At 46.4% G+C, this 22,604-nt stretch overlaps 14 non-coding genes across 14 annotated transcripts; all 14 read right to left on the bottom strand.

Moving 5' to 3' along the window:
• Positions 1 to 1,989: 1,989 nt before the first annotated feature.
• On the bottom strand, positions 1,990 to 2,062 carry TRNAK-CUU (transfer RNA lysine (anticodon CUU)). The gene has a single exon. It is a non-coding gene; the product is annotated as a tRNA-Lys (tRNA).
• Positions 2,063 to 3,454: 1,392 nt separating this feature from the next.
• On the bottom strand, positions 3,455 to 3,527 carry TRNAN-GUU (transfer RNA asparagine (anticodon GUU)). Its single transcript has one exon. It is a non-coding gene; the product is annotated as a tRNA-Asn (tRNA).
• Positions 3,528 to 5,649: 2,122 nt separating this feature from the next.
• On the bottom strand, positions 5,650 to 5,722 carry TRNAN-GUU (transfer RNA asparagine (anticodon GUU)). Its single transcript has one exon. It is a non-coding gene; the product is annotated as a tRNA-Asn (tRNA).
• Positions 5,723 to 6,675: 953 nt separating this feature from the next.
• On the bottom strand, positions 6,676 to 6,748 carry TRNAN-GUU (transfer RNA asparagine (anticodon GUU)). The gene has a single exon. It is a non-coding gene; the product is annotated as a tRNA-Asn (tRNA).
• A 953-nt stretch (positions 6,749 to 7,701) lies between these two features.
• Positions 7,702 to 7,774, bottom strand: TRNAN-GUU (transfer RNA asparagine (anticodon GUU)). The gene has a single exon. It is a non-coding gene; the product is annotated as a tRNA-Asn (tRNA).
• A 953-nt stretch (positions 7,775 to 8,727) lies between these two features.
• Positions 8,728 to 8,800, bottom strand: TRNAN-GUU (transfer RNA asparagine (anticodon GUU)). Its single transcript has one exon. It is a non-coding gene; the product is annotated as a tRNA-Asn (tRNA).
• A 2,270-nt stretch (positions 8,801 to 11,070) lies between these two features.
• TRNAN-GUU (transfer RNA asparagine (anticodon GUU)) lies at positions 11,071 to 11,143 on the bottom strand. The gene has a single exon. It is a non-coding gene; the product is annotated as a tRNA-Asn (tRNA).
• A 2,270-nt stretch (positions 11,144 to 13,413) lies between these two features.
• TRNAN-GUU (transfer RNA asparagine (anticodon GUU)) lies at positions 13,414 to 13,486 on the bottom strand. The gene has a single exon. It is a non-coding gene; the product is annotated as a tRNA-Asn (tRNA).
• Positions 13,487 to 14,292: 806 nt separating this feature from the next.
• On the bottom strand, positions 14,293 to 14,365 carry TRNAN-GUU (transfer RNA asparagine (anticodon GUU)). The gene has a single exon. It is a non-coding gene; the product is annotated as a tRNA-Asn (tRNA).
• Positions 14,366 to 16,488: 2,123 nt separating this feature from the next.
• On the bottom strand, positions 16,489 to 16,561 carry TRNAN-GUU (transfer RNA asparagine (anticodon GUU)). Its single transcript has one exon. It is a non-coding gene; the product is annotated as a tRNA-Asn (tRNA).
• Positions 16,562 to 18,100: 1,539 nt separating this feature from the next.
• TRNAN-GUU (transfer RNA asparagine (anticodon GUU)) lies at positions 18,101 to 18,173 on the bottom strand. The gene has a single exon. It is a non-coding gene; the product is annotated as a tRNA-Asn (tRNA).
• Positions 18,174 to 20,006: 1,833 nt separating this feature from the next.
• Positions 20,007 to 20,079, bottom strand: TRNAN-GUU (transfer RNA asparagine (anticodon GUU)). The gene has a single exon. It is a non-coding gene; the product is annotated as a tRNA-Asn (tRNA).
• Positions 20,080 to 20,886: 807 nt separating this feature from the next.
• Positions 20,887 to 20,959, bottom strand: TRNAN-GUU (transfer RNA asparagine (anticodon GUU)). The gene has a single exon. It is a non-coding gene; the product is annotated as a tRNA-Asn (tRNA).
• A 953-nt stretch (positions 20,960 to 21,912) lies between these two features.
• Positions 21,913 to 21,985, bottom strand: TRNAN-GUU (transfer RNA asparagine (anticodon GUU)). Its single transcript has one exon. It is a non-coding gene; the product is annotated as a tRNA-Asn (tRNA).
• Between the last annotated feature and the right edge of the window lie 619 nt (positions 21,986 to 22,604).

Genomic DNA, 22,604 nt, shown 5'->3' with positions numbered 1-22,604 from the left:
GTTCGAGCCCATCCGGGAACGGTGTTGTGAGGTGGAAAAACTTTGGCTTTTTACGTTACATCTGAGACCTCACAACACCGCTCCCGGATGGGCTCGAACCACCAACCTTTCTGTTAACGGCCGAACGCACTAAGCATTGCGCCACGGAAGCTTAGAATTTAAAATGTTGTCAAGTATGGCGGAAAAACTTTGACTTTTTATGTTACTTAAAACATTTCACACTAACTCTCGAGCATGGGATCTAACCACCAACCTTTCGGTTAACAGCCGAACGCCCTAACCTAACCATCGCGCCACAGAAGCCTAAAAATTAAATGGCCGTCAGGTATTGTGGAAAACTATGACTTCTTAAGTTACATCTGAGACCTCACTACACCGTTCCCGGATGGGCTCGAACCACCAACCTTTCGGATTACAGCCGAACGAGCCAGCCATTACGCCACGGAAGCCTAAAAATTAAATGGTCGTCAGGTATTGTGGAAATACTTTTATATTTTGCGTTACATCTGACACCTCATAACACCGCTCCCGGGTGGGCTCGAACCACCAACCTTTCGGTTAACAGCCGAACGCGCTAACCATTGCGCCACCGAAGCCCAAAAATTAAATGGTCGTCAGGTATTGTGGAAATACTTTTATATTTTGCGTTACATCTGACACCTCATAACACCGCTCCCGGGTGGGCTCGAACCACCAAACTTTCGGTTAACAGCCGAACGCAGTAACCATTGCGCCACAGAAGCCCAAAGATTAAATGTTCGTCAGGTATTTTTAAAAAACTCTGAATTTTACGTTACATCTACGACCTCACAACACCGCTCCCGGATGAGCTCGAACCACCAACCTTTCGGTTAACAGCCGACGGCGTTAACCATTGCGCAACGGAAGCCCAAAGATTAAATGTTCGTCAGGTATTGTGGAAAAACTTTGGATTTTTACGTTACATCTGAGACCTCACAACACCGCTCCCGGATGGGCTCGAACCACCAACCTTTCGGTTAACGGCCGAACGCAGTAACCATTGCGCCACAGAAGCCCAAAGATTAAATGTTCGTCAGGTATTTTTAAAAAACTCTGAATTTTACGTTACATCTACGACCTCACAACACCGCTCCCGGATGAGCTCGAACCACCAACCTTTCGGTTAACAGCCGACGGCGTTAACCATTGCGCAACGGAAGCCCAAAGATTAAATGTTCGTCAGGTATTGTGGAAAAACTTTGGATTTTTACGTTACATGTGAGATCTCACAACACCGCTCCCGAGTGGGCTCGAACCACCAACCTTTCGGTTAACAGCCGAACGCGCTAACCATTGCGCCACGGAAGCCCAAAGATTAAATGTTCGTCAGGTATTGTGGAAAAACTTTGACTTTTTACGTCTTATCTTAGACTTCACAACACCGCTCCCGGGTGGGCTCGAACCACAAACCTTTTGAATAACATCTGAACGCTCTAACCAATGCGCCACGGAAGACCAAAAATTAAATGTTCGTCAGTTATTTTTAAAAAACTCTGAATTTTACGTTACATCTAAGACCTCACAACACCGCTCCCGGATGGGCTCGAACCACCAACCTTTCGGTTAACAGCCGACGGCGTTAACCATTGTGCAACGGAAGCCCAAAGATTAAATGTTCGTCAGGTATTGTGGAAAAACTTTGACTTTTTACGTCACATCTGACACTTCACAACACCGCTCCCGGATGGGCTCGAACCACAAACCTTTTGAATAACAGCTGAACGCTCTAACCATTGCGCCACGGAAGCCCAAAGATTAAATGTTCGTCAGTTATTTTTAAAAAACTCTGAATTTTACGTTACATCTAAGACCTCACAACACCGCTCCCGGATGGGCTCGAACCACCAACCTTTCGGTTAACAGCCGAACGCGCTAACCATTGCGCCACGGAAGCCCAAAAATTAAATGGTCGTCGGCTATTGTGGAAACACTTTGGCTTTTTACGTTACATGTGAGAGCTCACAACACCGCTCCCGGGTGGGCTCGAACCACCAACCTTTCGGTTAAGAGCCGAACGCGCTAACCATTGCGCCACGGAAGCCCAAAGATTAAATATTCGTCAGGAATTTTTAAAAAACTCTGAATTTTACGTTACATCTAAGACCTCACAACACCGCTCCCGGATGGGCTCAAACCACCAACCTTTCGGTTAACAGCCGACGGCGTTAACCATTGCGCAACGGAAGCCCAAAGATTAAATGTTCGTCAGGTATTGTGGAAAAACTTTGGATTTTTACGTTACATGTGAGATCTCACAACACCGCTCCCGGGTGGGCTCGAACCTCCAACCTTTCGGTTAACAGCCGAACGCGCTAACCATTGCGCCACGGAAGCCCAAAGATTAAATGTTCGTCAGGTATTGTGGAAAAACTTTGACTTTTTACGTCAAATCTGAGACTTCACAACACCGCTCCCGGATTGGCTCGAACCACAAACCTTTTGAATAACAGCTGAACGCTCTAACCATTGCGCCACGGAAGCCCAAAAATTAAATTTTCGTCAGTTATTTTTAAAAAACTCTGAATTTTACGTTACATCTAAGACCTCACAACACAGCTCCCAGATGGGCTCGAACCACCAACCTTTCGGTTAACAGCCGACGGCGTTAACCATTGCGCAACGGAAGCCCAAAAATTAAATGGTCGTCGGCTATTGTGGAAACACTTTGGCTTTTTACGTTACATGTGAGAGCTCACAACACCGATCCCGGGTGGGCTCGAACCACCAACCTTTCGGTTAACAGCCGAACGCGCTAACCATTGCGCCACGGAAGCCCAAAGATTAAATGTTCGTCAGGTATTTTTAAAAAACTCTGAATTTTACGTTACATCTAAGACCTCACATTACCGCTCCCGGATGGGCTCGAACCACCAACCTTTCGGTTAACAGCCGACGGCGTTAACCATTGCGCAACGGAAGCCCAAAGATTAAATGTTCGTCAGGTATTGTGGAAAAACTTTGACTTTTTACGTCACATCTGAGACTTCACAACACCGCTCCCGGATGGGCTCGAACCACAAACCTTTTGAATAACATCTGAACGCTATAACCATTGCGCCACGGAAGCCCAAAGATTAAATGTTCGTAAGGAATTTTTAAAAAACTCTGAATTTTACGTTACATCTAAGACCTCACATTACCGCTCCCGGATGGGCTCGAACCACAAACCTTTTGAATAACAGCTGAACGCTCTAAACATTGCGCCACGGAAGCCAAAAAATTTAATATTCGTCAGTTATTTTTAAAAAACTCTGAATTTTACGTTACATCTAAGACCTCACAACACCGCTCCCGGATGGGCTCAAACCACCAACCTTTCGGTTAACAGCCGACGGCGTTAACCATTGCGCAACGGAAGCCCAAAGATTAAATGTTCGTCAGGTATTGTGGAAAAACTTTGGATTTTTACGTTACATGTGAGATCTCACAACACCGCTCCCGGGTGGGCTCGAACCACCAACCTTTCGGTTAACAGCCGAACGCGCTAACCATTGCGCCACGGAAGCCCAAAGATTAAATTTTCGTCAGGTATTGTGGAAAAACTTTGACTTTTTACGTCACATCTCAGACTTCACAACACCGCTCCCGGATTGGCTCGAACCACAAACCTTTTGAATAACAGCTGAACGCTCTAACCATTGCGCCACGGAAGCCCAAAAATTAAATGTTCGTCAGTTATTTTTAAAAAACTCTGAATTTTACGTTACATCTAAGACCTCACAACACAGCTCCCGGATGGGCTCGAACCACCAACCTTTCGGTTAACAGCCGACGGCGTTAACCATTGCGCAACGGAAGCCCAAAAATTAAATGGTCGTCGGCTATTGTGGAAACACTTTGGCTTTTTTATTACATGTGAGAGCTCACAACACCGATCCCGGGTGGGCTCGAACCACCAACCTTTCGGTTAACAGCCGAACGCGCTAACCATTGCGCCACGGAAGCCCAAAGATTAAATGTTCGTCAGGTATTTTTAAAAAACTCTGAATTTTACGTTACATCTAAGACCTCACATTACCGCTCCCGGATGGGCTCGAACCACCAACCTCTCGGTTAACAGCAGAACGCGCTAACCATTGCGCCACGGAAGCCCAAAAATTAAATGTTCGTCAGTTATTTTTAAAAAACTCTGAATTTTACGTTACATCTAAGACCTCACAACACCGCTCCCGGATGGGCTCAAACCACCAACCTTTCGGTTAACAGCCGACGGCGTTAACCATTGCTTAACGGAAGCCCAAAGATTAAATGTTCGTCAGGTATTGTGGAAAAACATTGACTTTTTACGTCACATCTGAGACTTCACAACACCGCTCCCGGATGGGCTCGAACCACAAACCTTTTGAATAACAGCTGAACGCTCTAACCATTGCGCCACGGAAGCCCAAAAATTAAATGTTCGTCAGTTATTATTAAAAAACTCTGAATTTTACGTTACATCTAAGACCTCACAACACAGCTCCCGGATGGGCTCGAACCACCAACCTTTCGGTTAACAGCCGACGGCGTTAACCATTGCGCAACGGAAGCCCAAAAATTAAATGGTCGTCGGCTATTGTGGAAACACTTTGGCTTTTTACGTTACATGTGAGAGCTCACAACACCGATCCCGGGTGGGTTCGAACCACCAACCTTTCGGTTAACAGCCGAACGCGCTAACCATTGCGCCACGGAAGCCCAAAGATTAAATGTTCGTCAGGTATTTTTAAAAAACTCTGAATTTTACGTTACATCTAAGACCTCACATTACCGCTCCCGGATGGGCTCGAACCACCAACCTTTCGGTTAACAGCCGAACGCGCTAACCATTGCGCCACGGAAGCCCAAAAATTAAATGTTCGTCAGTTATTTTTAAAAAACTCTGAATTTTACGTTACATCTAAGACCTCACAACACCGCTCCCGGATGGGCTCGAACCACCAACCTTTCGGTTAACAGCCGAACGCGCTAACCATTGCGCCACGGAAGCTCAGAAATGAAATGGTCGTCAGGTATTGTGGAAAAACTTTGACTTTTTACGTCACATCTGAGACCTCACAACACCGCTCCCGGATGGGCTCGAACCACCAACCTTTCGGTTAACAGCCGAACGCGCTAACCATTGCGCCACGGAAGCTCAAACATTAAATGGTCGTCAGGTATGTGGAAAAACTTTGACTTTTTACGTTACATTTGAGACTTCACAACACTGCTCCCGGGTGGGCTCGAACCACCAACCTTAAGGTTAACATCCGAACACGCTAACCATGGAGACAAGGAAGCTCAGAAATGAAATGGTCGTCAGGTATTGTGGAAAAACTTTGACTTTTTACGTCACATCTGAGACTTCACAACACCGCTCCCGGATGGGCTCGAACCACAAACCTTTTGAATAACAGCTGAACGCTCTAACCATTGCGCCAAGGAAGCCCAAAAATTAAATGTTCGTCAGTTATTTTTAAAAAACTCTGAATTTTACGTTACATCTAAGACCTCACAACACCGCTCCCGGATGGGCTCGAACCACCAACCTTTCGGTAACAGCCGACGGCGTTAACCATTGCGCAACGGAAGCCCAACGATTAAATGTTCGTCAGGTATTGTAGAAAAAGTTTGGATTTTTACGTTACATATGAGATTTCACAACACCGCTCCCGGGTGGGCTCGAACCACCAACCTTTCGGTTAACAGCCGAACGCGCTAACCATTGCGCCACGGAAGCCCAAAAATTAAATGTTCGTCAGGTATTGTGGAAAAATTTTGACTTTTTACGTCACATCTAAGACCTCACAACACCGCTCACGGATGGGCTCGAACCACCAACCTTTCGGTTAACAGCCGAACGCGCTAACCATTGCGCCACGGAAGCCCAAAGATTAAATGTTCGTCAGGTATTGTGGAAAAACTTTGACTTTTTACGTTACATCTAAGACCTCACAACACCGCTCACGGATGGGCTCGAACCACCAACCTTTCGGTTAACAGCCGAACGCGCTAACCATTGCGCCAAGGAAGCTCAGAAATGAAATGGTCGTCAGGTATTGTGGAAAAACTTTGACTTTTTACGTCACATCTGAGACCTCACAACACCGCTCCCGGATGGGCTCGAACCACCAACCTTTCGGTTAACAGCCGAACGCGCTAACCATTGCGCCACGGAAGCTCAAAAATTAAATGGTCGTCAGGTATGTGGAAAAACTTTGACTTTTTACGTTACATTTGAGACTTCACAACACTGCTCCCGGGTGGGCTCGAACCACCAACCTTAAGGTTAACATCCGAACACGCTAACCATGGAGACAAGGAAGCTCAGAAATGAAATGGTCGTCAGGTATTGTGGAAAAACTTTGACTTTTTACGTCACATCTGAGACTTCACAACACCGCTCCCGGATGGGCTCGAACCACAAACCTTTTGAATAACAGCTGAACGCTCTAACCATTGCGCCAAGGAAGCCCAAAAATTAAATGTTCGTCAGTTATTTTTAAAAAACTCTGAATTTTACGTTACATCTAAGACCTCACAACACCGCTCCCGGATGGGCTCGAACCACCAACCTTTCGGTAACAGCCGACGGCGTTAACCATTGCGCAACGGAAGCCCAACGATTAAATGTTCGTCAGGTATTGTGGAAAAAGTTTGGATTTTTACGTTACATATGAGATTTCACAACACCGCTCCCGGGTGGGCTCGAACCACCAACCTTTCGGTTAACAGCCGAACGCGCTAACCATTGCGCCACGGAAGCCCAAAAATTAAATGTTCGTCAGGTATTGTGGAAAAATTTTGACTTTTTACGTCACATCTAAGACCTCACAACACCGCTCACGGATGGGCTCGAACCACCAACCTTTCGGTTAACAGCCGAACGCGCTAACCATTGCGCCACGGAAGCCCAAAGATTAAATGTTCGTCAGGTATTGTGGAAAAACTTTGACTTTTTACGTTACATCTAAGACCTCACAACACCGCTCCCGGATGGGCTCGAACCACCAACCTTTCGGTTAACAGCCGAACGCGCTAACCATTGCGCCACGGAAGCTCAGAAATGAAATGGTCGTCAGGTATTGTGGAAAAACTTTGACTTTTTACGTCACATCTGAGACCTCACAACACCGCTCCCGGATGGGCTCGAACCACCAACCTTTCGGTTAACAGCCGAACGCGCTAACCATTGCGCCACGGAAGCTCAAAAATTAAATGGTCGTCAGGTATGTGGAAAAACTTTGACTTTTTACGTTACATTTGAGACTTCACAACACTGCTCCCGGGTGGGCTCGAACCACCAACCTTAAGGTTAACATCCGAACACGCTAACCATGGAGACAAGGAAGCTCAGAAATGAAATGGTCGTCAGGTATTGTGGAAAAACTTTGACTTTTTACGTCACATCTGAGACTTCACAACACCGCTCCCGGATGGGCTCGAACCACAAACCTTTTGAATAACAGCTGAACGCTCTAACCATTGCGCCAAGGAAGCCCAAAAATTAAATGTTCGTCAGTTATTTTTAAAAAACTCTGAATTTTACGTTACATCTAAGACCTCACAACACCGCTCCCGGATGGGCTCGAACCACCAACCTTTCGGTAACAGCCGACGGCGTTAACCATTGCGCAACGGAAGCCCAACGATTAAATGTTCGTCAGGTATTGTGGAAAAAGTTTGGATTTTTACGTTACATATGAGATTTCATAACACCGCTCCCGGGTGGGCTCGAACCACCAACCTTTCGGTTAACAGCCGAACGCGCTAACCATTGCGCCACGGAAGCCCAAAAATTAAATGTTCGTCAGGTATTGTGGAAAAATTTTGACTTTTTACGTCACATCTAAGACCTCACAACACCGCTCACGGATGGGCTCGAACCACCAACCTTTCGGTTAACAGCCGAACGCGCTAACCATTGCGCCACGGAAGCCCAAAGATTAAATGTTCGTCAGGTATTGTGGAAAAACTTTGACTTTTTACGTTACATCTAAGACCTCACAACACCGCTCCCGGATGGGCTCGAACCACCAACCTTTCGGTTAACAGCCGAACGCGCTAACCATTGCGCCACGGAAGCTCAGAAATGAAATGGTCGTCAGGTATTGTGGAAAAACTTTGACTTTTTACGTCACATCTGAGACCTCACAACACCGCTCCCGGATGGGCTCGAACCACCAACCTTTCGGTTAACAGCCGAACGCGCTAACCATTGCGCCACGGAAGCTCAAAAATTAAATGGTCGTCAGGTATGTGGAAAAACTTTGACTTTTTACGTTACATTTGAGACTTCACAACACTGCTCCCGGGTGGGCTCGAACCACCAACCTTAAGGTTAACATCCGAACACGCTAACCATGGAGACAAGGAAGCTCAGAAATGAAATGGTCGTCAGGTATTGTGGAAAAACTTTGACTTTTTACGTCACATCTGAGACTTCACAACACCGCTCCCGGATGGGCTCGAACCACAAACCTTTTGAATAACAGCTGAACGCTCTAACCATTGCGCCAAGGAAGCCCAAAAATTAAATGTTCGTCAGTTATTTTTAAAAAACTCTGAATTTTACGTTACATCTAAGACCTCACAACACCGCTCCCGGATGGGCTCGAACCACCAACCTTTCGGTAACAGCCGACGGCGTTAACCATTGCGCAACGGAAGCCCAACGATTAAATGTTCGTCAGGTATTGTGGAAAAAGTTTGGATTTTTACGTTACATATGAGATTTCACAACACCGCTCCCGGGTGGGCTCGAACCACCAACCTTTCGGTTAACAGCCGAACGCGCTAACCATTGCGCCACGGAAGCCCAAAAATTAAATGTTCGTCAGGTATTGTGGAAAAATTTTGACTTTTTACGTCACATCTAAGACCTCACAACACCGCTCACGGATGGGCTCGAACCACCAACCTTTCGGTTAACAGCCGAACGCGCTAACCATTGCGCCACGGAAGCCCAAAGATTAAATGTTCGTCAGGTATTGTGGAAAAACTTTGACTTTTTACGTTACATCTAAGACCTCACAACACCGCTCACGGATGGGCTCGAACCACCAACCTTTCGGTTAACAGCCGAACGCGCTAACCATTGCGCCAAGGAAGCTCAGAAATGAAATGGTCGTCAGGTATTGTGGAAAAACTTTGACTTTTTACGTCACATCTGAGACCTCACAACACCGCTCCCGGATGGGCTTGAACCACCAACCTTTCGGTTAACAGCCGAACGCGCTAACCATTGCGCCACGGAAGCTCAAAATTAAATGGTCGTCAGGTATGTGGAAAAACTTTGACTTTTTACGTTACATTTGAGACTTCACAACACTGCTCCCGGGTGGGCTCGAACCACCAACCTTAAGGTTAACATCCGAACACGCTAACCATGGAGACAAGGAAGCTCAGAAATGAAATGGTCGTCAGGTATTGTGGAAAAACTTTGACTTTTTACGTCACATCTGAGACTTCACAACACCGCTCCCGGATGGGCTCGAACCACAAACCTTTTGAATAACAGCTGAACGCTCTAACCATTGCACCACGGAAGCCCAAAAATTAAATGTTCGTCAGTTATTTTTAAAAAACTCTGAATTTTAAGTTACATCTAAGACCTCACAACACCGCTCCCGGATGGGCTCGAACCACCAACCTTTCGGTTAACAGCCGACGGCGTTAACCATTGTGCAACGGAAGCCCAAAGATTAAATGTTCGTCAGGTATTGTGGAAAAACTTTGACTTTTTACGTCACATCTGAGACTTCACAACACCGCTCCCGGATGGGCTCGAACCACAAACCTTTTGAATAACAGCTGAACGCTCTAACCATTGCGCCACGGAAGCCCAAAAATTAAATGTTCGTCAGTTATTATTAAAAAACTCTGAATTTTACGTTACATCTAAGACCTCACAACACAGCTCCCGGATGGGCTCGAACCACCAACCTTTCGGTTAACAGCCGACGGCGTTAACCATTGCGCAACGGAAGCCCAAAAATTAAATGGTCGTCGGCTATTGTGGAAACACTTTGGCTTTTTACGTTACATGTGAGAGCTCACAACACCGATCCCGGGTGGGTTCGAACCACCAACCTTTCGGTTAACAGCCGAACGCGCTAACCATTGCGCCACGGAAGCCCAAAGATTAAATATTCGTCAGGTATTTTTAAAAAACTCTGAATTTTACGTTACATCTAAGACCTCACATTACCGCTCCCGGATGGGCTCGAACCACCAACCTTTCGGTTAACAGCCGAACGCGCTAACCATTGCGCCACGGAAGCCCAAAAATTAAATGTTCGTCAGTTATTTTTAAAAAACTCTGAATTTTACGTTACATCTAAGACCTCACAACACCGCTCCCGGATGGGCTCGAACCACCAACCTTTCGGTTAACAGCCGAACGCGCTAACCATTGCGCCACGGAAGCTCAGAAATGAAATGGTCGTCAGGTATTGTGGAAAAACTTTGACTTTTTACGTCACATCTGAGACCTCACAACACCGCTCCCGGATGGGTTCGAACCACCAACCTTTCGGTTAACAGCCGAACGCGCTAACCATTGCGCCACGGAAGCTCAAAAATTAAATGGTCGTCAGGTATGTGGAAAAACTTTGACTTTTTACGTTACATTTGAGACTTCACAACACTGCTCCCGGGTGGGCTCGAACCACCAACCTTAAGGTTAACATCCGAACACGCTAACCATGGAGACAAGGAAGCTCAGAAATGAAATGGTCGTCAGGTATTGTGGAAAAACTTTGACTTTTTACGTCACATCTGAGACTTCACAACACCGCTCCCGGATGGGCTCGAACCACAAACCTTTTGAATAACAGCTGAACGCTCTAACCATTGCGCCAAGGAAGCCCAAAAATTAAATGTTCGTCAGTTATTTTTAAAAAACTCTTAATTTTACGTTACATCTAAGACCTCACAACACCGCTCCCGGATGGGCTCGAACCACCAACCTTTCGGTAACAGCCGACGGCGTTAACCATTGCGCAACGGAAGCCCAACGATTAAATGTTCGTCAGGTATTGTGGAAAAAGTTTGGATTTTTACGTTACATATGAGATTTCACAACACCGCTCCCGGGTGGGCTCGAACCACCAACCTTTCGGTTAACAGCCGAACGCGCTAACCATTGCGCCACGGAAGCCCAAAAATTAAATGTTCGTCAGGTATTGTGGAAAAATTTTGACTTTTTACGTCACATCTAAGACCTCACAACACCGCTCACGGATGGGCTCGAACCACCAACCTTTCGGTTAACAGCCGAACGCGCTAACCATTGCGCCACGGAAGCCCAAAGATTAAATGTTCGTCAGGTATTGTGGAAAAACTTTGACTTTTTACGTTACATCTAAGACCTCACAACACCGCTCACGGATGGGCTCGAACCACCAACCTTTCGGTTAACAGCCGAACGCGCTAACCATTGCGCCAAGGAAGCTCAGAAATGAAATGGTCGTCAGGTATTGTGGAAAAACTTTGACTTTTTACGTCACATCTGAGACCTCACAACACCGCTCCCGGATGGGCTTGAACCACCAACCTTTCGGTTAACAGCCGAACGCGCTAACCATTGCGCCACGGAAGCTCAAAATTAAATGGTCGTCAGGTATGTGGAAAAACTTTGACTTTTTACGTTACATTTGAGACTTCACAACACTGCTCCCGGGTGGGCTCGAACCACCAACCTTAAGGTTAACATCCGAACACGCTAACCATGGAGACAAGGAAGCTCAGAAATGAAATGGTCGTCAGGTATTGTGGAAAAACTTTGACTTTTTACGTCACATCTGAGACTTCACAACACCGCTCCCGGATGGGCTCGAACCACAAACCTTTTGAATAACAGCTGAACGCTCTAACCATTGCACCACGGAAGCCCAAAAATTAAATGTTCGTCAGTTATTTTTAAAAAACTCTGAATTTTAAGTTACATCTAAGACCTCACAACACCGCTCCCGGATGGGCTCGAACCACCAACCTTTCGGTTAACAGCCGACGGCGTTAACCATTGTGCAACGGAAGCCCAAAGATTAAATGTTCGTCAGGTATTGTGGAAAAACTTTGACTTTTTACGTCACATCTGAGACTTCACAACACCGCTCCCGGATGGGCTCGAACCACAAACCTTTTGAATAACAGCTGAACGCTCTAACCATTGCGCCACGGAAGCCCAAAAATTAAATGTTCGTCAGTTATTATTAAAAAACTCTGAATTTTACGTTACATCTAAGACCTCACAACACAGCTCCCGGATGGGCTCGAACCACCAACCTTTCGGTTAACAGCCGACGGCGTTAACCATTGCGCAACGGAAGCCCAAAAATTAAATGGTCGTCGGCTATTGTGGAAACACTTTGGCTTTTTACGTTACATGTGAGAGCTCACAACACCGATCCCGGGTGGGTTCGAACCACCAACCTTTCGGTTAACAGCCGAACGCGCTAACCATTGCGCCACGGAAGCCCAAAGATTAAATATTCGTCAGGTATTTTTAAAAAACTCTGAATTTTACGTTACATCTAAGACCTCACATTACCGCTCCCGGATGGGCTCGAACCACCAACCTTTCGGTTAACAGCCGAACGCGCTAACCATTGCGCCACGGAAGCCCAAAAATTAAATGTTCGTCAGTTATTTTTAAAAAACTCTGAATTTTACGTTACATCTAAGACCTCACAACACCGCTCCCGGATGGGCTCGAACCACCAACCTTTCGGTTAACAGCCGAACGCGCTAACCATTGCGCCACGGAAGCTCAGAAATGAAATGGTCGTCAGGTATTGTGGAAAAACTTTGACTTTTTACGTCACATCTGAGACCTCACAACACCGCTCCCGGATGGGTTCGAACCACCAACCTTTCGGTTAACAGCCGAACGCGCTAACCATTGCGCCACGGAAGCTCAAAAATTAAATGGTCGTCAGGTATGTGGAAAAACTTTGACTTTTTACGTTACATTTGAGACTTCACAACACTGCTCCCGGGTGGGCTCGAACCACCAACCTTAAGGTTAACATCCGAACACGCTAACCATGGAGACAAGGAAGCTCAGAAATGAAATGGTCGTCAGGTATTGTGGAAAAACTTTGACTTTTTACGTCACATCTGAGACTTCACAACACCGCTCCCGGATGGGCTCGAACCACAAACCTTTTGAATAACAGCTGAACGCTCTAACCATTGCGCCAAGGAAGCCCAAAAATTAAATGTTCGTCAGTTATTTTTAAAAAACTCTTAATTTTACGTTACATCTAAGACCTCACAACACCGCTCCCGGATGGGCTCGAACCACCAACCTTTCGGTAACAGCCGACGGCGTTAACCATTGCGCAACGGAAGCCCAACGATTAAATGTTCGTCAGGTATTGTGGAAAAAGTTTGGATTTTTACGTTACATATGAGATTTCACAACACCGCTCCCGGGTGGGCTCGAACCACCAACCTTTCGGTTAACAGCCGAACGCGCTAACCATTGCGCCACGGAAGCCCAAAAATTAAATGTTCGTCAGGTATTGTGGAAAAATTTTGACTTTTTACGTCACATCTAAGACCTCACAACACCGCTCACGGATGGGCTCGAACCACCAACCTTTCGGTTAACAGCCGAACGCGCTAACCATTGCGCCAAGGAAGCTCAGAAATGAAATGGTCGTCAGGTATTGTGGAAAAACTTTGACTTTTTACGTCACATCTGAGACCTCACAACACCGCTCCCGGATGGGCTCGAACCACCAACCTTTCGGTTAACAGCCGAACGCGCTAACCATTGCGCCACGGAAGCTCAAAAATTAAATGGTCGTCAGGTATGTGGAAAAACTTTGACTTTTTACGTTACATTTGAGACTTCACAACACTGCTCCCGGGTGGGCTCGAACCACCAACCTTAAGGTTAACATCCGAACACGCTAACCATGGAGACAAGGAAGCTCAGAAATGAAATGGTCGTCAGGTATTGTGGAAAAACTTTGACTTTTTACGTCACATCTGAGACTTCACAACACCGCTCCCGGATGGGCTCGAACCACAAACCTTTTGAATAACAGCTGAACGCTCTAACCATTGCGCCAAGGAAGCCCAAAAATTAAATGTTCGTCAGTTATTTTTAAAAAACTCTGAATTTTACGTTACATCTAAGACCTCACAACACCGCTCCCGGATGGGCTCGAACCACCAACCTTTCGGTAACAGCCGACGGCGTTAACCATTGCGCAACGGAAGCCCAACGATTAAATGTTCGTCAGGTATTGTGGAAAAAGTTTGGATTTTTACGTTACATATGAGATTTCACAACACCGCTCCCGGGTGGGCTCGAACCACCAACCTTTCGGTTAACAGCCGAACGCGCTAACCATTGCGCCACGGAAGCCCAAAAATTAAATGTTCGTCAGGTATTGTGGAAAAATTTTGACTTTTTACGTCACATCTAAGACCTCACAACACCGCTCACGGATGGGCTCGAACCACCAACCTTTCGGTTAACAGCCGAACGCGCTAACCATTGCGCCACGGAAGCCCAAAGATTAAATGTTCGTCAGGTATTGTGGAAAAACTTTGACTTTTTACGTTACATCTAAGACCTCACAACACCGCTCACGGATGGGCTCGAACCACCAACCTTTCGGTTAACAGCCGAACGCGCTAACCATTGCGCCAAGGAAGCTCAGAAATGAAATGGTCGTCAGGTATTGTGGAAAAACTTTGACTTTTTACGTCACATCTGAGACCTCACAACACCGCTCCCGGATGGGCTTGAACCACCAACCTTTCGGTTAACAGCCGAACGCGCTAACCATTGCGCCACGGAAGCTCAAAATTAAATGGTCGTCAGGTATGTGGAAAAACTTTGACTTTTTACGTTACATTTGAGACTTCACAACACTGCTCCCGGGTGGGCTCGAACCACCAACCTTAAGGTTAACATCCGAACACGCTAACCATGGAGACAAGGAAGCTCAGAAATGAAATGGTCGTCAGGTATTGTGGAAAAACTTTGACTTTTTACGTCACATCTGAGACTTCACAACACCGCTCCCGGATGGGCTCGAACCACAAACCTTTTGAATAACAGCTGAACGCTCTAACCATTGCACCACGGAAGCCCAAAAATTAAATGTTCGTCAGTTATTTTTAAAAAACTCTGAATTTTAAGTTACATCTAAGACCTCACAACACCGCTCCCGGATGGGCTCGAACCACCAACCTTTCGGTTAACAGCCGACGGCGTTAACCATTGTGCAACGGAAGCCCAAAGATTAAATGTTCGTCAGGTATTGTGGAAAAACTTTGACTTTTTACGTCACATCTGAGACTTCACAACACCGCTCCCGGATGGGCTCGAACCACAAACCTTTTGAATAACAGCTGAACGCTCTAACCATTGCGCCACGGAAGCCCAAAAATTAAATGTTCGTCAGTTATTATTAAAAAACTCTGAATTTTACGTTACATCTAAGACCTCACAACACAGCTCCCGGATGGGCTCGAACCACCAACCTTTCGGTTAACAGCCGACGGCGTTAACCATTGCGCAACGGAAGCCCAAAAATTAAATGGTCGTCGGCTATTGTGGAAACACTTTGGCTTTTTACGTTACATGTGAGAGCTCACAACACCGATCCCGGGTGGGTTCGAACCACCAACCTTTCGGTTAACAGCCGAACGCGCTAACCATTGCGCCACGGAAGCCCAAAGATTAAATATTCGTCAGGTATTTTTAAAAAACTCTGAATTTTACGTTACATCTAAGACCTCACATTACCGCTCCCGGATGGGCTCGAACCACCAACCTTTCGGTTAACAGCCGAACGCGCTAACCATTGCGCCACGGAAGCCCAAAAATTAAATGTTCGTCAGTTATTTTTAAAAAACTCTGAATTTTACGTTACATCTAAGACCTCACAACACCGCTCCCGGATGGGCTCGAACCACCAACCTTTCGGTTAACAGCCGAACGCGCTAACCATTGCGCCACGGAAGCTCAGAAATGAAATGGTCGTCAGGTATGTGGAAAAACTTTGACTTTTTACGTTACATTTGAGACTTCACAACACTGCTCCCGGGTGGGCTCGAACCACCAACCTTAAGGTTAACATCCGAACACGCTAACCATGGAGACAAGGAAGCTCAGAAATGAAATGGTCGTCAGGTATTGTGGAAAAACTTTGACTTTTTACGTCACATCTGAGACTTCACAACACCGCTCCCGGATGGGCTCGAACCACAAACCTTTTGAATAACAGCTGAACGCTCTAACCATTGCGCCAAGGAAGCCCAAAAATTAAATGTTCGTCAGTTATTTTTAAAAAACTCTTAATTTTACGTTACATCTAAGACCTCACAACACCGCTCCCGGATGGGCTCGAACCACCAACCTTTCGGTAACAGCCGACGGCGTTAACCATTGCGCAACGGAAGCCCAACGATTAAATGTTCGTCAGGTATTGTGGAAAAAGTTTGGATTTTTACGTTACATATGAGATTTCACAACACCGCTCCCGGGTGGGCTCGAACCACCAACCTTTCGGTTAACAGCCGAACGCGCTAACCATTGCGCCACGGAAGCCCAAAAATTAAATGTTCGTCAGGTATTGTGGAAAAATTTTGACTTTTTACGTCACATCTAAGACCTCACAACACCGCTCACGGATGGGCTCGAACCACCAACCTTTCGGTTAACAGCCGAACGCGCTAACCATTGCGCCACGGAAGCCCAAAGATTAAATGTTCGTCAGGTATTGTGGAAAAACTTTGACTTTTTACGTTACATCTAAGACCTCACAACACCGCTCACGGATGGGCTCGAACCACCAACCTTTCGGTTAACAGCCGAACGCGCTAACCATTGCGCCAAGGAAGCTCAGAAATGAAATGGTCGTCAGGTATTGTGGAAAAACTTTGACTTTTTACGTCACATCTGAGACCTCACAACACCGCTCCCGGATGGGCTCGAACCACCAACCTTTCGGTTAACAGCCGAACGCGCTAACCATTGCGCCACGGAAGCTCAAAAATTAAATGGTCGTCAGGTATGTGGAAAAACTTTGACTTTTTACGTTACATTTGAGACTTCACAACACTGCTCCCGGGTGGGCTCGAACCACAAACCTTAAGGTTAACATCCGAACACGCTAACCATGGAGCCAAGGAAGCTCAGAAATGAAATGGTCGTCAGGTATTGTGGAAAAACTTTGACTTTTTACGTCACATCTGAGACTTCACAACACCGCTCCCGGATGGGCTCGAACCACAAACCTTTTGAATAACAGCTGAACGCTCTAACCATTGCGCCAAGGAAGCCCAAAAATTAAATGTTCGTCAGTTATTTTTAAAAAACTCTGAATTTTACGTTACATCTAAGACCTCACAACACCGCTCCCGGATGGGCTCGAACCACCAACCTTTCGGTAACAGCCGACGGCGTTAGCCATTGCGCAACGGAAGCCCAACGATTAAATGTTCGTCAGGTATTGTGGAAAAACTTTGACTTTTTACGTCACATCTGAGACTTCACAACACCGCTCCCGGATGGGCTCGAACCACCAACCTTTCGGTTAACAGCCGAACGCGCTAACCATTGCGCCACGGAAGCCCAAAAATTAAATGTTCGTCAGGTATTGTGGAAAAATTTTGACTTTTTACGTCACATCTAAGACCTCACAACACCGCTCACGGATGGGCTCGAACCACCAACCTTTCGGTTAACAGCCGAACGCGCTAACCATTGCGCCACGGAAGCCCAAAAATTAAATGTTCGTCAGGTATTGTGGAAAAACTTTGACTTTTTACGTCATATCTGAGACTTCACAACACCGCTCCCGGATGGGCTCGAACCACAAACCTTTTGAATAACAGCTGAACGCTCTAACCATTGCGCCAAGGAAGCCCAAAAATTAAATGTTCGTCAGTTATTTTTAAAAAACTCTGAATTTTACGTTACATCTAAGACCTCACAACACCGCTCCCGGATGGGCTCGAACCACCAACCTTTCGGTAACAGCCGACGGCGTTAACCATTGCGCAACGGAAGCCCAACGATTAAATGTTCGTCAGGTATTGTGGAAAAAGTTTGGATTTTTACGTTACATATGAGATTTCACAACACCGCTCCCGGGTGGGCTCGAACCACCAACCTTTCGGTTAACAGCCGAACGCGCTAACCATTGCGCCACGGAAGCCCAAAAATTAAATGTTCGTCAGGTATTGTGGAAAAATTTTGACTTTTTACGTCACATCTAAGACCTCACAACACCGCTCACGGATGGGCTCGAACCACCAAAATTCCGGTTAACAGCCGAACGCGCTAACCATTGCGCCACGGAAGCCCAAAGATTAAATGTTCGTCAGGTATTGTGGAAAAACTTTGACTTTTTACGTTACATCTAAGACCTCACAACACCGCTCACGGATGGGCTCGAACCACCAACCTTTCGGTTAACAGCCGAACGCGCTAACCATTGCGCCAAGGAAGCTCAGAAATGAAATGGTCGTCAGGTATTGTGGAAAAACTTTGACTTTTTACGTCACATCTGAGACCTCACAACACCGCTCCCGGATGGGCTCGAACCACCAACCTTTCGGTTAACAGCCGAACGCGCTAACCATTGCGCCACGGAAGCTCAAAAATTAAATGGTCGTCAGGTATGTGGAAAAACTTTGACTTTTTACGTTACATTTGAGACTTCACAACACTGCTCCCGGGTGGGCTCGAACCACAAACCTTAAGGTTAACATCCGAACACGCTAACCATGGAGCCAAGGAAGCTCAGAAATGAAATGGTCGTCAGGTATTGTGGAAAAACTTTGACTTTTTACGTCACATCTGAGACTTCACAACACCGCTCCCGGATGGGCTCGAACCACAAACCTTTTGAATAACAGCTGAACGCTCTAACCATTGCGCCAAGGAAGCCCAAAAATTAAATGTTCGTCAGTTATTTTTAAAAAACTCTGAATTTTACGTTACATCTAAGACCTCACAACACCGCTCCCGGATGGGCTCGAACCACCAACCTTTCGGTAACAGCCGACGGCGTTAGCCATTGCGCAACGGAAGCCCAACGATTAAATGTTCGTCAGGTATTGTGGAAAAACTTTGACTTTTTACGTCACATCTGAGACTTCACAACACCGCTCCCGGATGGGCTCGAACCACCAACCTTTCGGTTAACAGCCGAACGCGCTAACCATTGCGCCACGGAAGCCCAAAAATTAAATGTTCGTCAGGTATTGTGGAAAAATTTTGACTTTTTACGTCACATCTAAGACCTCACAACACCGCTCACGGATGGGCTCGAACCACCAACCTTTCGGTTAACAGCCGAACGCGCTAACCATTGCGCCACGGAAGCCCAAAGATTAAATGTTCGTCAGGTATTGTGGAAAAACTTTGACTTTTTACGTTACATCTAAGACCTCACAACACCGCTCCCGGATGGGCTCAAACCACCAACCTTTCGGTTAACAGCCGACGGCGTTAACCATTGCGCAACGGAAGCCCAAAGATTAAATGTTCGTCAGGTATTGTGGAAAAACTTTGACTTTTTACGTCACATCTGAGACTTCACAACACCGCTCCCGGATGGGCTCGAACCACAAACCTTTTGAATAACATCTGAACGCTATAACCATTGCGCCACGGAAGACCAAAAATTAAATGTTCGTCAGTTATTTTTAAAAAACTCTGAATTTTACGTTATATCTAAGACCTCACAACACCGCTCCCGGATGGGCTCGAACCACCAACCTTTCGGTTAACAGCCGACGGCGTTAACCATTGTGCAACGGAAGCCCAAAGATTAAATGTTCGTCAGGTATTGTGGAAAAACTTTGACTTTTTACGTCACATCTGAGACTTCACAACACCGCTCCCGGATGGGCTCGAACCACCAACCTTTCGGTAACAGCCGACGGCGTTAACCATTGCGCAACGGAAGCCCAACGATTAAATGTTCGTCAGGTATTGTGGAAAAAGTTTGGATTTTTACGTTACATATGAGATTTCACAACACCGCTCCCGGGTGGGCTCGAACCACCAACCTTTCGGTTAACAGCCGAACGCGCTAACCATTGCGCCACGGAAGCCCAAAAATTAAATGTTCGTCAGGTATTGTGGAAAAATTTTGACTTTTTACGTCACATCTAAGACCTCACAACACCGCTCACGGATGGGCTCGAACCACCAACCTTTCGGTTAACAGCCGAACGCGCTAACCATTGCGCCACGGAAGCCCAAAGATTAAATGTTCGTCAGGTATTGTGGAAAAACTTTGACTTTTTACGTTACATCTAAGACCTCACAACACCGCTCCCGGATGGGCTCAAACCACCAACCTTTCGGTTAACAGCCGACGGCGTTAACCATTGCGCAACGGAAGCCCAAAGATTAAATGTTCGTCAGGTATTGTGGAAAAACTTTGACTTTTTACGTCACATCTGAGACTTCACAACACCGCTCCCGGATGGGCTCGAACCACAAACCTTTTGAATAACATCTGAACGCTATAACCATTGCGCCACGGAAGACCAAAAATTAAATGTTCGTCAGTTATTTTTAAAAAACTCTGAATTTTACGTTATATCTAAGACCTCACAACACCGCTCCCGGATGGGCTCGAACCACCAACCTTTCGGTTAACAGCCGACGGCGTTAACCATTGTGCAACGGAAGCCCAAAGATTAAATGTTCGTCAGGTATTGTGGAAAAACTTTGACTTTTTACGTCACATCTGAGACTTCACAACACCGCTCCCGGATGGGCTCGAACCACCAACCTTTCGGTAACAGCCGACGGCGTTAACCATTGCGCAACGGAAGCCCAACGATTAAATGTTCGTCAGGTATTGTGGAAAAAGTTTGGATTTTTACGTTACATATGAGATTTCACAACACCGCTCCCGGGTGGGCTCGAACCACCAACCTTTCGGTTAACAGCCGAACGCGCTAACCATTGCGCCACGGAAGCCCAAAAATTAAATGTTCGTCAGGTATTGTGGAAAAATTTTGACTTTTTACGTCACATCTAAGACCTCACAACACCGCTCACGGATGGGCTCGAACCACCAACCTTTCGGTTAACAGCCGAACGCGCTAACCATTGCGCCACGGAAGCCCAAAGATTAAATGTTCGTCAGGTATTGTGGAAAAACTTTGACTTTTTACGTTACATCTAAGACCTCACAACACCGCTCACGGATGGGCTCGAACCACCAACCTTTCGGTTAACAGCCGAACGCGCTAACCATTGCGCCAAGGAAGCTCAGAAATGAAATGGTCGTCAGGTATTGTGGAAAAACTTTGACTTTTTACGTCACATCTGAGACCTCACAACACCGCTCCCGGATGGGCTCGAACCACCAACCTTTCGGTTAACAGCCGAACGCGCTAACCATTGCGCCACGGAAGCTCAAAAATTAAATGGTCGTCAGGTATGTGGAAAAACTTTGACTTTTTACGTTACATTTGAGACTTCACAACACTGCTCCCGGGTGGGCTCGAACCACAAACCTTAAGGTTAACATCCGAACACGCTAACCATGGAGCCAAGGAAGCTCAGAAATGAAATGGTCGTCAGGTATTGTGGAAAAACTTTGACTTTTTACGTCACATCTGAGACTTCACAACACCGCTCCCGGATGGGCTCGAACCACAAACCTTTTGAATAACAGCTGAACGCTCTAACCATTGCGCCAAGGAAGCCCAAAAATTAAATGTTCGTCAGTTATTTTTAAAAAACTCTGAATTTTACGTTACATCTAAGACCTCACAACACCGCTCCCGGATGGGCTCGAACCACCAACCTTTCGGTAACAGCCGACGGCGTTAGCCATTGCGCAACGGAAGCCCAACGATTAAATGTTCGTCAGGTATTGTGGAAAAAGTTTGGATTTTTACGTTACATATGAGATTTCACAACACCGCTCCCGGGTGGGCTCGAACCACCAACCTTTCGGTTAACAGCCGAACGCGCTAACCATTGCGCCACGGAAGCCCAAAAATTAAATGTTCGTCAGGTATTGTGGAAAAATTTTGACTTTTTACGTCACATCTAAGACCTCACAACACCGCTCACGGATGGGCTCGAACCACCAACCTTTCGGTTAACAGCCGAACGCGCTAACCATTGCGCCACGGAAGCCCAAAGATTAAATGTTCGTCAGGTATTGTGGAAAAACTTTGACTTTTTACGTCACATCTGAGACTTCACAACACCGCTCCCGGATGTGCTCGAACCACCAACCTTTCAGTTAACAGCCGAACGCGCTAACCATTGCGCCACGGAAGCCCAAAGATTAAATGTTTGTCAGGTATTGTGGAAAAACTTTGGCATTTGACATTACGTTTGAGATCTCACAACACCGCTCCCGGGTGGGCTCGAACCACCAACCTTTCGGTTAACAGCCAAACGCGCTAACCATTGCGCCACGGAAGCTCAAAAATTAAACGGTCGTCAGGTATTGTGGAAAACTTTGGCTTTTTACGTTACATTTGAGACTTCACAACACGGCAGCCGGGTGGGCTCGAACCACCAACCTTTTGGTTAACATCCGAACGCGCTAGCCTTCGAGCCAAGGAAGCTCAGAAATGAAATGGTCGTCAGGTATTGTGGA

This window comes from Phalangium opilio, unplaced genomic scaffold, assembly GCF_054372755.1.
Source record: "Phalangium opilio isolate 3A_F unplaced genomic scaffold, DU_Popi_V2 ptg000352l_1, whole genome shotgun sequence".
Classification (NCBI taxonomy): domain Eukaryota; kingdom Metazoa; phylum Arthropoda; class Arachnida; order Opiliones; family Phalangiidae; genus Phalangium; species Phalangium opilio.
The sequence above is the reverse complement of the archived record's forward strand: the minus strand, read 5'-3'. Positions and strand labels throughout refer to the sequence as shown.